This window comes from Penaeus vannamei, chromosome 23 (assembly GCF_042767895.1).
Source record: "Penaeus vannamei isolate JL-2024 chromosome 23, ASM4276789v1, whole genome shotgun sequence".
Taxonomy (NCBI): domain Eukaryota; kingdom Metazoa; phylum Arthropoda; class Malacostraca; order Decapoda; family Penaeidae; genus Penaeus; species Penaeus vannamei.
The window spans coordinates 12,422,152-12,437,151 of NC_091571.1; the positions used below are offsets into that span (position 1 = coordinate 12,422,152).

General features: G+C 38.2%; 1 long non-coding RNA gene across 2 annotated transcripts in view; it reads left to right on the top strand.

The window, feature by feature from the left end:
- The window catches only part of LOC138866005 (uncharacterized), a 534,841-nt gene that overhangs the window by 394,034 nt on the left and 125,807 nt on the right, over window positions 1-15,000 (top strand). For both annotated transcript variants that reach the window (XR_011399497.1, XR_011399498.1), the window contains exon 4: window positions 6,402-6,858. This is a non-coding gene — a long non-coding RNA (uncharacterized lncRNA). The remainder of the gene's footprint in view (window positions 1-6,401; window positions 6,859-15,000) is intronic.

Consider the following 15,000-nt stretch of genomic DNA (forward strand, 5'->3'; position numbering starts at 1 on the left):
GAGCAGTGTGCAGTGTCGACCACAAACTCGTGTCAAACGTGTTTCGAATTTCGCCTCGAACACACAAATAATGTGACCGGGTTGTTCTGGTTGCGAGATTTTCGAAGCTTCATTCGCCGTGCACGACGTTTGTCCGTGATTGTACCATTTATATACACTTCGCAGCAGTACAATGATATTTCATTACATTACAATTGTAAAAAAAAGAAAAGAAAAAAGAAAATATCAGTATTGTTCTCTACAATAGTTATACATATTATGAAGTAAATTATTTTTGTTCTTTTGGTGTCGCTATTTTTGGTACTGTTATTATTAACTCCATTATAATCAATGTAACACCAGTTGTCAGTAATATTACCATTAACACATATCCATTATCTTTATAATCATCATCAGCATAATCATTTTAATATTTAGTCATAACTACTGCTTCTTGAATTCAGACACATCCAAATATGGAAAAAAATAGTTCTGACAGGTGTAGATAGGGCCGATATTCATGCGTCTGTTAATTTCAGTCTGAGCCTAATTGCAAGGTTGTTGACATCGATAGACACGATGAAATGCTCATTGATTCACTTAGCAATCAAGGGTTCGAGGTGGAGGCTGCAACAGTGAGCTCTGCTTTGTGCAATTTCTGCAATGCTTAGATCAAAGAGTCATTAGGCTACTCTACCTGTTAGTCAAATTGCCTTTTTACAAATATTAACCTGATATATTAGCGGATAGGAATTCCGCTTAATGACCATAGTGTTGCCGACTGATTCGCTTTAGGTTTCCATTTTTTTATTGTCGTATTTCGATGTGAATTATTAACTTTGCCTATAACGCGGCACTGCAGAACGTATTCCCTGTAGATTACGATAAGATAAAATTGTTACAGTAATCCTTTTATAAGTCAGAACTTGATAGAAAGTGAGTGTGATATGCACTTACCAGCTGGGCAGTGGGAGACGGTTGCCAAATATGTAAATAGACGCCATGTTTATTGAGCGGTCTAACCAAGCGATGAATAGAGCAGATCCTTTGGTTATTCTTATTCATTCCGTCATCGCAAGTTGGATAAATTCTGCGTTGTTTTATTTATATATTGCGTGATAGCATGACCTTGCATATTTAAAGCATATAGCCGTTTCCTTTCTCACCTTCTCTGCATCTGTCTCTCATTTTTCTCTCTATCTCTCTCTATCTTTTTTATCTACCTATCTGTTTATTAGTCTGTTTACCTATCTATACATCTCTCCCTCTCCCTCTCTCTCTGTCTATCTACCTCTATCTATCTATCTTTTTATCTGCCTATCTGTTTATCTGTATGTCTACCAATCTATACATCTCTCTCTCTCTATTTCCATACACTTATCTATTTATTTGTCTATCTGTCTATATCTATTTATCTACCTGTTTATCCGTCTGTCTTTGTCTATCATTCTTTCTACCTATACAGTTTTGTCTATGTAGATCCCCCTCCTTCACTCTCTCTCTCTCTCTGTATGTATGTATATATATATATATATATATATATATATATATATATATATATATATATATATATATATATATATATATATATACATACATATATGTACATATATATATATATTTATATATATATTATATATATATATATATATATATATATATATATATACATGCACTCACACACACACACACACACACACACACACACACACACACACACACACACACACACACACACACACACACTCACACACACACACACACACACAAAACACATATAGACACACAAACACACACACACACACATATGTCTATCAATCCATCCCTCTATATATCTCTATTACCCTCTCAGTCATTTGTATATTTTTATTCAACTTCATTGTCTATTTCTTCTAGTTATACCGATATGAAAAGAAAGCATTTTATACCACGATCCCAATTATCATACAGAGTCAAAAAAAAGAGAGAAAAGGAGAAAAAAAATACATAGACACAAACACACACACACACACACATATATATATATGCACACACACACACACAGTCCCATCCCCAAAGCACACCACGAAACGCAGTTGGCGTGGAATGATCTCACAGCGCCTTCGCCTGCTTCAGGAAACTTCACCGTGGTGCAACAGCTGGCTCAGGATCTCTACTGTAGGCCTATTTTAACTGTATTTACTGTACCGTTAAATTTTTGGGTAGCCTGATTTTAACGGTCTTTAACGCTCGTGGTGTGGGAATGAATTCATGCCTCTGTTGAGTGTGCACCAAATATTAGAACGACTATGGAAACGTTTTGAACCATTAGCATATTATTCCAAAAACAAAGAATAATAAGCAAATGGCATATCATTATGGAAATCTCAGCAATAAATATAATAATTCAAATAAACAATATTCTCAACTAACTCTATACCCTTCCTTTTCCTACTAATTATGAATTATCTTAATAAACAAAATATAAATATACAAGAGACGGAATCGAGACACTCACACCCAGTCTATGTATTCTTTCCATGATTTTACCAGGACATAAGCTAATCATTCCCATTCTTTTAATCTTTATAATTTCCTCTCATACACTTCCCTCTAATATATAATTTCCTTCTCAAACAATTAATTGATACCATCGGAACTGTCACCTACGACTAATTCCGTTACTGTGTCCACGGGTCATTAAAATAACGGAATAAATAACGAATATATGCCCCCTAGCAACAAAGCATTGCGGGGTGTTATTCTCGCCTCATTTTCTCAATCATTTCTGTCTCTGTACACGGGAGGACAGCAACAATTCGTCTCATTTATCATAAATCAATACTAAGGAATTCAACAATTATGTTAAATACATTTTTAAGCATTACCATCTACAATATCAGGGTAAAGCAAGACTTTGAATACCAGCGCTAAACCTTACCTGTATCCGGGAGGACTGCAACGATTCGTCAACCGAGAAATCGTTAAAATAACGAACTTATTGTTTTTTCCCAAATGGATTGTTAACATTTAAACAAACAAACCATTTATAAATGATTAATATACTCTATTCATTAGAGCACTAAATATTGCCATATTGATGTGTGTTTAGAAATATACGAATATGTAAACAAAAGTTTTGGTGATGTATACATCTTTGACATTAGAACGAAAGCACTTTTTAAATCTCAAATAAATAATGATCTCGACAGGTATGTCTGTGTGTGTGTGTGTGTGTGTGTGTGTGTGTGTGTGTGTGTGTGTGTGTGTGTGTGTGTGTGTGTGTGTGTGTGTGTGTGTGTGTGTTTGAGTGTGTGTGTGTGTGTGTGTGTGTGTGTGTTTGAGTGTGTGTACATATGGAGAGACAGAGACAGAGAGAGAGAGATACTTCTGGACGAGTAAAAATAAAGATTTTTTTTTTAAATTCTTCACTAGCAAGAAACATTATACTTTTGCAGATAGATAATACAGTAAAGTGGCTATTTTGGTGTACCAAATAAAACGTCGGCCACATAAATTCATCGCACGGAAAAAAAGTAAGTTTTTTTTTTTTTATGGCGTGTCAAAGAGAACCTCCATTTCTAAAGTTCTTCACATGCAAGAAACCTCACACTTTTGCAAGAGGACAAAGGAAGTTTCTTTTTCACGGTATCGACTTGAATGTCGATCTTTTAAAGTAAAAAAAAAATAATAATAATAATAATGATATAATAATGATGGTAATAATAACGATAATAATAACAATGATAATAATAATAATAATAACAATGATAATAATGATGATGATAACAATATTGATAATAATGATGATGATAACAATATTGATAATAATGATGATGATAACAATATTGATAATAATGATGATGATAACAATATTGATAATAATGATGATGATAACAATATTGATAATAATGATGATGATAACAATATTGATAATAATGATGATGATAACAATATTGATAATAATGATGATGATAACAATATTGATAATAATGATGATGATAACAATATTGATAATAATGATGATGATAACAATATTGATGATAATGATGATGATAACAATATTGATAATAATAATAATAATATCATTAAATTCTTTTTGCTAGAGGCCTTTTCTCAGAAAGAGTTGGATAAAACATCGATCTCACACACACACACACACAAAAAAAAAAATGCAACTTGACAAATAAAGTGATTTTTAAATTTCCTCACGGAGAGCCGAATAAAATGTCGATCTTCTGCGCGTCGAATGCCCGTTTTAGCATCACTCACCAGGTCATCGACGGCTAAAAAATGCCTCTCTCTCTTTCACCTTCGCTTCTCTGTCGCCGGGAAACTTCTTGACGTTCTTGAGGTTCTGTGACTTTTCGAGTAGTTTCGCCGCCTCGTTCTTGTGTTTCGGGAGGTCTTGCCTTGTCTCGCTGTACTTTTGAGTCTATCCTTCTTTTGGTCTTGTTTTTGGTGTTAGTTTTCATGCTTTTTTGTTCTTATATATATATATATATATATATATATATATATATATATATATATATATATATATATATATATATATATATATATATATATGAACTGTTATATATTAGGCAATAAAGGCCAAAAAGGTTTCGATTCTATCACCTGATGAGGAATCTTAATCGCATCGGAAACGTCATTCTTTTCTTACTGCGGCTTCGTAGGATTTGCTGCTTAGCCAGGTTCCTCTGCCGTTAATTCCGACTGTCTTTTCCACTCCAATAAACCGTATATTGACTTCCCTCCCTTCACTCCATTCGCCTATCACTCCCCCTCCCTTCCTTCCTGCTCTCCACCTTTTACCTATCACTCTTCCTCTCTCCCTCCCTTCCTCTCTCTCCCCCTTTTATCACTCTCCCTCTCTTCATTCCTCCCTACCCCCCCCCTTTTTTTAGCCATCTCCCTCCTTCCCTTCCCTTCATTTACCCATCACCCTCCCTCCCTCCTTTTACTCATCATTCTCCCTCCCCCCCTCCCTTCCTCTCCCCCTTTACCCATCACTCTCCCTCCCTCCCTCCCTCCTCTTCCCTTTACCCATCACTCTCCCTTCCTCCCTTCCTCCTCCTCCCTTTTACCCTTTACTCTCCCTCCCTTCCTCCTCCTCCCTTTTACCCATCACTCTCCCTCCCTCCCTCCTCCTCCCTTTTAGCCATCACTCTCCTTCCCTCCCTCCTCCTCTCTTTACCCATCACTCTCTCTCCCTCCCTCCCCCCTTCCTTTTATCCGTCACTCTCTCTCCCTCCCTCCCTCCTCCTCCCTTTTACCCATCACTCTCCCTCCTCTCTCTACTTTTCCCCACCGTCAGCAACCCTTCCTTCCTTCCTCTACATTTCCTCTCCTCGATCCTCCTCCTTAATTCCTAATTATCTTCTCTCCTTTCTATCTCCCTTATTTATCTTCCTTTGCGGATTTGTTCTTTCTTCTCTGCAGTGATGTCTAGTCTATGTCTGTTCGGTGATTCTTTGGGAGTGTGTGTGTGTGTGTGTGTGTGTGTACATCTGTGTGTATGCGGGGACGTGTGTGTGTGTATGAGTGTGTTTGTGAACGTGTTTGTATGTATGTGTGGACGTGTTTGTGTGTGTGTGTGGGCGTCTGTGTGTGTGTGTGTGTGTGTGTGTGTGTGTGTTTGTGTGTGTGTGTGTGTGTGTGTGTGTGTGTGTGTGTGTGTGTGTGTGTGTGTGTGTGTGTGTGTGTGTGTGTGTGTGTGTGTGTGTGTGTGTGTGTGTGTGTGCGTGAAGATATCTGCGGATGTCGGTAAACGTGGCTGTACAAATATACATCCAAAGGCGCAAACGTGAGCACATATTTGTGTTCACATTGAACAAAGAAAGAACATAAACTAACAGTCGAAACATCGCTCAAACGCAAAAAATGAAGTGTGTGGGCGTCTGTGTGTGTATGTGTGTGTGTGTGTGCTTGTATGTGTGTGCGTGTGTGTGTGTGTATGTGCCTCTATTTATCTATATATCTTACAACTATCTTATATACATTTATTGATGTTTTGTTTTTTTATTTTATGAACTAAATCTAAAATTACAAACCATATTATTTTAGTTATATCTGCAATGGAACCGATGGCATTTCTCAAGGCATGGCAATCTCCTTTCATGAAACATGGATATGCCTTTGGAATGCCATCGCGTAAATATGCCACGATGCTCAATACTAGGGTAGGCTTATGAATACTGATGAATATAAGATGACTATTGATCTAAAATGCGGTATGGCACATGTCGTATGGCACTGTTATTGTTGTCTCTCGTGTGCAATTGTTTATTTCTTTGTTTACAGATGAAGGCATTACAATATATCCTAATCATGGTAAAAAAAATATATATTGCTTTTGGCATATTCATTTAACTGTATGCTTATGTAGGATGATATTTGATAATGCATTTTATTAATCTATTTTTTCTTTCTCGTTGCAGGGAGCGTAGACGCGAATCAGCGAGGGAAAGAAGTGGAAGAAGATGTCGTATAAAAGTGAAGTAAAAAACACGAATTCTCTTTCCTTCTAATAAAGCGTAAGTGACGCATGAATATTTGGTCTGTCGGATCACAAAGTGTTCGGAACTCTTATAGTCTTTAGAAATAAGTTTACCAAAGGAAAAGCAAAGTAAAAGAAGAAAAAATACAAAGCGTTTACAAGAGCGTGAGTCTCGTGCTAAGCGTAAGAAAGGAGCGAGAGGAAAAAGGTTCAGAGAAAAAAGTAATAATCAAAAAATAAACACTACTTACCGAAGACGGAGCTTTGATGTTAGGTACTTACACCTGCCTCGAAAGAAAGCGTAGTACAGAGTGTGTGTTCGTGTCTGAGGGCAAAGAATCACCTGCAGAGTCACACAGAAGACGGTTGTTGAACTTGTTATAACGACCTTTCTTTAGGTGAGTACAGCCCTTTCTTTCCTCACGTGTATTTAGCACGAGTCTATTAGCTGTGCTGTACTATAATAACTTATTTTATCACACTAAACAAAAGGTACGAAGCATTAATAGCACTGTATGTAAACCGGCTTATGATTTCACTAAGAACAGCCTTTGTGCTCTGACATATCTCCGGAGCGCAGATATTGTTAGAATCCTTTTGTGTATGCTTAGTCGGTGTATTTATTATGCAACACTGACTTTGTTAATACGCACGTGTTATTCTCCTACGTGTGGTAATTTCCAAAGCACACACTCGCCTGTCTCCGCGTGAATGTGTTTAATAAGCATCACACAATACCACTCATTGGTTGGTGTTGATGACCTGCAACGCTCTATATTAACCTCCACAAATTACATTCTTCGAATAAAATACATTCATAAAGCCTATAACAACGTAGCGTAGCCTTGTTCAATTGCCCTGGACTGCTTTAAAGCTGAGGCTCCCCGACATTCCGATAAGGACGGTATTTTATGTAAAGAAGAATGCGATATAGGACGGTCTCGCACGCAGATAAGCTGTAATGAGTGTGAGAGCGCCTGCGTGATAAGGTAACGAGAGCGATGTTTATGGCGAGTCGTATTTACCCCGGGCGGTGTGTTGGGGACGACGCCATTGGGCCAGACACTAAGAAAGATTTCTCGAGGGAATCTATTAGCGGGAGGGATAAAGATTGGCGTAATCGCAGCTTTCAAATTCCTTGTTTTTTTTTTTTTTTTTTTTTCATTCGCCTTTTCTTTTTTTTCTTCTCTTTCTCTCACTCTCTCTGTCTATCTATCTATCTATATATCTCTCTCTCTATTTATCTATCAATCTATTTATCTATCTATCTCCATCTCTCTCTCTCTCTCTCTCATTCGCCTTCTCTCTCTCTCTCTTTCTCTCTATCTCTATCTCTATCTCTATCTCTATCTCTATCTCTATCTCTATCTCTATCTCTATCTCTATCTCTATCTCTATCTCTCTCTCTCTCTCTCTCTCTCTCTCTCTCTCTCTCTCTCTCTCTCTCTCTCTCTCTCTCTCTCTCTCTCTCTCTCTCTCTCTCTCTCTCTCTCTCTCTCTCTCTCTCTCTCCCTCCCTCTCTCTCTTCCTGTACCGCTCGACAGATGACTAAAGTGAATTCCATATGAGTATAGGATCTTTGAGGAACAATGAGCTGGCGGCGTTGTGTCGGAAAAGCTAAGAAGTCTTTTCAGTCAAGTGTTTTTCACGTGTTTTCTTTTATTTTCTTTCTTTCTTTCTTTCTTTTTTTCTTTTTTTTTCTTTTTTTTTTTTTTACTTTTTGTTTCGTCTGCTTCCTTCCTCGAGAGTTCCTTTCGTGTCGGTTCGTGTCGTATCTTTACGGTCTTTTAGTTTACACTTTTCGTCACGTTCCAACGGAGATGTGTGATGAAGCTTAATTCCGTGTTGATAAAGACTTGTTTGCTGATAATGCCAGTTGATTTAATTGCATGATTTATTTTGTATAATCATAGCCCGCTCTTTCATAAATCTCTCTGGATATATGAATGATAAGCGAGTCAACAAAAACGCGAAAAAAAACTACCCACCAAACGTATGCTAATTATATACGACCGACTAATTTACTGCACGTCTTGCCGAGATGCCTTCGGTCTTTCAGCAGACGCACGCAAGAGACAGGAGTAAGTGCTACGAAAGTCACGCGCTACCCATTTGAACATTCAACATTCCCAGGAAAATAACGACACGGGAAAAAGTAATGAGTCGTGAACAGCACCCAGTAGAAACGCGTTCCCTGCTACGTACTGACGAATGTACATAGCGAGAGCGGTGTAAATCAACCACCAGAAAAGTCCTATATAAAAGTCCTGAACCTATATACAGTAACAAGCACACGCTGATTTCCAAATCATACAACTTGTCTATAGTAATATTCTCAAATGTCCATAACACAACTTGTTTATAATATTCAACCAAAATTGCGTCTTAGTCTCCTTTCGATTCTTATCCGCAGTGTGAGCTAGAATCATCATCGCGCAAGGAAGCTGCAGTACACGACACCATGCATTATAACCCACCTCGTCAGACCATACATTATAAAGCGTCACATCGTGTCGACCAGCGCCCCTCGCTCGGACAGGAGGCAACAACGCATAACTAAAATCCTCCGGCGACGCGCTCCATCTGGAGATCCCGGCCGCCTCCATTTTCTCCGGCGTCTCTCGGGGGATGGTGGAGGCTGGGGGGGAGTGAGGGTGGGGGGGAAGGAGGGGGGAAGGGGGGAGAAGTTTGTGTTCTATGCATGCTTTAATATTTTATAAAGGTCGCAAAATAAATAGCACGATATTTACATCTAAAAATGAAAGCGCCGGGACGTGGAGGATGTTTGCGCAACAGTCTAGCTCTGTTTATTCTAACCTCCTTTCTGCGTCCAGGTTCCGGGAGATAGAAATCTTGCAAGCCAATATACTTCACCATATTCTCTGAGAATGTGAAATAATTTTCGAGGGAATCCAAGCAAGATGCACTGAAGTGTCTGGCGTTGCAAGCGTAGCCGGGTATCAGGCACGGAAGTAGGATGTGTATGTGTTGCATACAGTATTTGGCTCCAGATATCGCATGCAAGATTTGGTACCAAGCGTTGCAAACAAGATTTCCATGAGGAATCGCAAACAAGATTTGGTATTAGGAGTCACAAAATTGGATCTGGTATATCTAGCACCAGGATCTGGTATTAGTTATCGAAAATAAATCAATGTGATGCGAGTTGCGTGCAAAATTGCGTGCAATCATGCGCCTGATTTACGGAATCAGGTACAAGGCAAACATCAGGTGATGCAAACATCATATATCAGCCATTGCAAACAACATAGGATAGGCGCTGCAAACAACACCATATATCAGGAACTGCAAACAACACCAGGTATAAGGCTCTACAAACAGCACCAGATGCCAGACGCTGCAAACAACACCAGATATCAGGCGCATTATAGTTATGATGACCTCTGACCTCTGACCCAGTCCTGTCACGCTGAACTAGTTACCTGCTCTTCATGGGTCTTTTCCTATCACAATTTTTCTAGAAATCTTATTAGAGATATAATTAGAAATGTGTTTTTTTTATGCTTGAAATTAGGTATTGAGAGATGTAAACAAGAATATTAGATATGTAGGATAGGTATAAGGTGCCATAAATAATATTAGGTATCAGGAGTTATGAAAGGTGCATACAAGACTTTGCAGACAGTATTGGGTAGCAAATGTCGCTTGGAAAATATGGTATCAGTTATTGCAAGCAAAATTAGGCGTCACAAGCAATATCATAGAGCATTTGGGGTCGCATCAAGATTAGGCATCATGAGAGATATTAGGCGCCGGGACCAGGATTAGGTATCGGGTGTAGTAAATAGCTCTAAGTATTAAGTATTGCACACAGGATTAGGTATCAGGAGTCACAAACGACATCATTAGGTATCAGGAGTCGCTGCAGGATTAGGTATCAGGAATATTAGGCTTGGCAGGATTAGGTACCGGGAATCGCAAATAGGATTAAGTATTAGGCAGCATACAGGATTAGATATAAAACGTCACAAACAATATCATTACGTATTTGGGGTCGCAGCAGGATTAGGTATCGGGAAAGGTATTAGGGGGTCTTAAGCTTAGGTATAAGGCACTGCACACAGGATTAGGTATCAGAAAAGGTATTAGAGGTCAAATAAACTTAAGTATAAGGCGTTGCACACAGGATTAGGTATCAGGAAAGGTATTAGGGGGTCAAATAAGCTTAAGTATAAGGCGTTGCACACAGGGTTAGGTATCAGGAAAGGTATTAGGGTGTCTTAAGCTTAGGTATCAGGCGTTGCACACAGGATTGGGTATCAGGAAAGGTATTAGGGGGTCAAATAAGCTGAAGTATAAGGCGCTGCACACAGGATTAGGTATCAGGAAAGGTACTAGGGGGTCAAATAAGCTTAAGTATAAGGCGTTGCACACAGGATTAGGTATCAGGAGCTGCAAACCTCCAACTACTTCCTTCAACCGATGACTCACCCAAGGCGGAATTCACTCCTATCTATAATTTACTCAATCTTCGTGCCTAATTATTAATCTTCACATAATTCCAACCCTCCGTGATGATTTAAATCTTATTTGATTTATAATCAGTGATATATTTTTTTTCTTACTTGATTCATAATTAGTGATATATATTTTTTTCTTACTTGATTCATAATTAGTGATATTTTTTTTCTTACTTGATTCATAATTAGTTATATATTTTTTTCTTATTTGAATTATAATTAATATATTTTCTTTTTCTTTTTTTTCTTTTTTTTTCTTCTTTGGCTCTCCGCTTCCTCGCTTAAGTAGATTTTTAAATCTAGTAAACACATCTACATATGATGGATATTTGATTTATAATTAGTGATATATATATCGTTTTTTTTCTTTCTTTCTTTCTTTTTCTTATTTTCTTCTTTGGCTCTCCGCTTCCTCGCTTAAGTCGATTTTTTAAAAGCTAGTAAACACATTTACAGTCTTGGTGATTAGGAAGGCTCGGCTAATCTTTTAACCATGACTGAACACGGGGATAAAGCTACGATATAAACTTGGAAGTCTCTCTCTCTCTCTATCTATCTATCTGTATCTCTATCTCTCTATCTATCTTTATCGCTCACTAACTGTCTGTCTGTCTCTCTCTCTCTCTCTCTCTCATTCGCCTTCTCTCTCTCTCTCTCTCTCTCATTCGCCTTCTCTCTCTCTCTCTCTCTCTCTCTCTCTCTCTCTCTCTCTCTCTCTCTCTCTCTCTCTCTCTCTCTCTCTCTCTCTCTCTCTCTCTCTCTCTTAGTCTTTCATATTGGGGAAAATGTTCTTAATTTATTGTTATTATTCTCATTCTTCTCTTTCTTCTTGTTGATGTTTTTTTTTTCACTTTCGTTTTTGCTTTGTTTCATTTCGTTTCGTTTCGTTTCGTTTAATGAATAGATAGATGAACAGATAACTAGATTCACAGATAGATAGATAGATAGATAGATAGATAGATAGATAGATAGATAATTAGATAGATAGATATATAGACAGATAGATAGATAGATAGATAGACAGATAGATAGATAGATAGATAGATAGATAGATAGATAGATAGATAGATGGGTAGATAGATAGATAGAGATTCACAGATAGGTAGGTACATGGATAGATAGATCAGTAGATAAAGAGATAGATATATAGATAGGCAGTTAGATAGATAGATGAATACACAGATACGTACATACATACAAATATACATTAATATTGTGCATATACATATATATCCATACCGTAGGTAGATGGATACATATAGATATACAGTTAGATAGATATATATGAATTGATAGATAGACTGGTCGGTAAACGGATAGATATAGATTGATAGATAGATAGATAGACAGGCAGATAGACAGAAGGAGAGAAAGAGATAGGTAGCTCGATAGATAGATCGATAGGTAGGTAGACAGATAGATAAATAGACAGATAGATAGATAGACAGATAGATTGATAGATAGATAGACTAAAAGATTGATAGACAGATAGATAAAAAGAGAGATACATTGATACAAAAATAGAGAGATAGATAGATAGACAGATGCAGATAAACAGACCTAAAACCAGATAAACAGAAATAGACAGACAGATAGATATATGAGCAGATATATATCGTATGACCTCGGCAATCCACACTGACAGCGCTCAAGAATTTCCGATGAAAAGTGCCTCTTGTACGTCTTCTCGGCCTGAGGGGGAAAGGAGGAAAGATCGAATGACGTCACGAACTCAGGCGATTTTGCATGATGCGATGACTTGCATGATTCTCCTCGGTAGGAATTGATTCTGTGATTGAAAAGGGTGAATGGTTTGGAGAACGGGGGGGGGGGGGGAGTTGGAATTGATGGTATGGATAACGTAATAAATTGATGAATGGAGAAGGAGAGAAATAGGGTAGTTAGGGGTATGGATAACGAGGTGAAATTATGAATGGAGAGGGAAAGAAAATGGAGGAATTGATGGTATGGATAACGCAGTAAAATAATGAATGAAGAAGGAGAGAAAAAGAGAAGTTGATGGTATGGATAACGAGATGAAATAATGAATGAAGAAAGATGTGATGGATAAATAAGGAAATAGTGGATGGAAATAGGTATGAAAAATAGATAGATGTGAAAGAAGCGGATGTTTGTGGGAAATAGATAAAAAAATGATGCAGACGGTAATCTGAATTGAATTTTAAGAGAGAAAAACTGAAAATACAACCAGAAAATGTGAAAGATTTGAGGAAAATGAAAATGTTGAAGAAAAAAATTGCACATTAGCATACATTATAGCTTTTTGAGTAACTTGTATTTACTCGCCACACACGTCCGCAAATAGGAATGTACATTTACATACACGCAGGTGCATTCATGTATATATGTTTACACGCACGCAAACACACACGGATTTGAGGGCGTAGCGGGGAAGCGAGAGCCGCAAATGTGATGGAAAGGAAAGAGTGATATTCAGAATGTAATAGAAGGGCGCCGTGACTTGGAGAGTGAATGCTGACCCGGATGAAAAATAGATGGCGCTGAAGTGAAAATCTTCGTTTTCTTTTTTTTTTTTAGGGGGGTCTTTTCTTTTTCTTGGCTCACCAGGTCATGCAGATCAGGTCATTCGAAGTCACAGTCATCTAGGTACGAAACTATGAAATCAAAAGATCAAAATGATAAAAAAAATATTAATATCAAGATTCGTTGGTTTAACAGTCTGATGAGGAATCTACTCTGATCGAAACGTAGCGGTTATAGAGTTAGGGTTATCAGTAGTTATTTAATTTCATATCTTCTATCCATTTTAGTTGTTTGTGTTTTGTTTTTTATAGATGGCAGCGACCTCGAACTGACCCCAATAACCTAAACAAACAGAAGAAAATAAAAGAAAGATGGAATAAACATCATGTGACCCGGAAGGAGGAGAAAGCGAAGGAAAGAGAGAGTTTGAGCGAGAGGTTTTGAAGTTTAAAGCGAGTAGGTGAGAGAGCGTCGCTTTGTGAGGTGTCGTATTTAACCTAAAGGTATGGGGTGAGGGGGGAGGGGGGAGGGGGTGATCCTTAAGGCAGGAAGCGCGTGTAGGGGGGGATGGTCCTGAAGGCATGAAGAGGGGGGGTGGAGGGGGAGGAAGAACGAGAGATGGGGTGAAGGGGGGAGGGAGTAATCCTTAAGGCAGGAAGTGTGTGTGCGGGGGGGAGGGGGGGCGTGAGTAGTCCTTAAGGCATGAAGAGGGGGTTGGAAGGGGGAGGGGAGAGAGGTGAAGAGAGCGAAGGAGAACCGCCCCTTTGCACAGTGCTTGCCTTGCTTGAGGTGAGTTTATTGAATGCCGCAAGAGGTTTTCGCTGTTTCTAAAGGTCATATAAGATCAGACAGATTGGTGTTCCGCCCTTGATCTCTCGGCAATGTAAACCGAGTTTAAGGTTGCGTCGCGAGGGATCAGGGTTGTGTAGCGGAGGTGATAGCGAAGGGCAATACCGGGTGGCGAGTATTGGAAAACTGTTTGCTCTCCTTTCCCTTCTTAAACTTGCCTCACACAAGGTTTTTCTTCGGGATTCTTGCAATAGAGGTAATTGAGGTTTCGCGAGATGAGAGACACGGAGGAAAAAGATAGAAAAAAACAACAAATTCATAGACGAAATTTCGAAAAAACAAGCTCGTATTACACGGAGGAAAATTAATTTCAACAGTTTAGAAATAAAAAAAAGCTCCGAAATTTTGTAAAATGAGATGAGAAGAAGGCACAAAGAAGACGATTGATCATGGATAATAATAGAGACAGGAAAAAGGGGAACATGAAAGGAATCAACGTCTTTCCTTTGTGCTTTCTTCAAGTGATTTACCGGAACTTCTTCATCTCTTTCGGGCAATATAAAGGTCTTATTAGACACTCATTAACTAAGGTGTTTGTGTCGTCTTAGAGAGAGAGAAAGACATTAAAGATTGACATCAACAAGATAATGAAGATTTTAGAAAAGGAAAAAAAAGGGAAAGATGGATATTAACAAGACAAGATTTTACAAAAGGAAAAAAAGGGGAAAGATGGATATTAACAAGACAAGATTTTAGAAAAGGAAA